Source organism: Penicillium arizonense, assembly GCF_001773325.1.
Source record: "Penicillium arizonense strain CBS 141311 chromosome Unknown PENARI_contig263, whole genome shotgun sequence".
In the NCBI taxonomy this organism is placed as follows: Eukaryota; Fungi; Ascomycota; class Eurotiomycetes; order Eurotiales; family Aspergillaceae; genus Penicillium; species Penicillium arizonense.
In genome coordinates, this window is record NW_019173540.1 from 302 (window position 1) to 1,170 (window position 869).

Sequence of the window (869 nt, forward strand, 5' to 3'; positions counted from 1 at the left end):
CCACTGGTCCTCGGACAAGCCAGGTCTTACCTGAGAAAAACTCACCACTTCACATAACATCAGTCTCGAAACAATTCTCCTCACTGATATTGCACCAACCATTATGTTCTGGTGATTCGCTATCATACTCCAGCTCTCCACCCAGCATATCTGCTGTTGACTCTGCGATGGAACTCGAGCACGCTGAAGGAGCTACTGCTGTAGGTCTATCAAATAGTGCCACAAGCAAACAGTACATCGACACTGGATTTAGTAGCGAAAGCCTCTCGCCGAAAGGAGATTTAAAGAGCGACGCTACACCCCTGCTTCAGGATGTCATTAGCAAAATCACCCTTTCGCCGCTTTTGTTCGATCGTACCCATCAGCAAATCTTGGAGAGTTCGGATGCATTGCACGCTGACTATTCATCGGAATCTTACTCAGCGCCTACAGATCATTCGACGAGCCTGGAGTATGCCGAAAATGGTACGAGCGGGGAAACTGGGAAGAGGAAGGTTTCACAAAAGGAGACCACAAGCGATAGACTTTCTGGTACCGGGCAGTCTGATACTGCCGGTCGTACTAGTGGGACGAAGGGTCATTCTATATATGAGGTACCTACTCATAAAAGCCAAACTATGCCAAGGACGTTAGCAGAAACGGCCACCCCTCAAATTAGTCCGCCGATGGTACGACCAACATCAGCCACAAAACCCTCAAAACATGAATGGCAAGACACGGCAATCTATGGCAGTAACATATCAGCATGGCTTTCGAAACAGGGAATGGTATTGATACTCAGCAGTGCCCTTGGGGGCAGTATTGCTCTTATCGGGATTTTTGTTCTACACTATTTAATCATTCGCTACTTGTGTAAGCGCGCTTGGCGA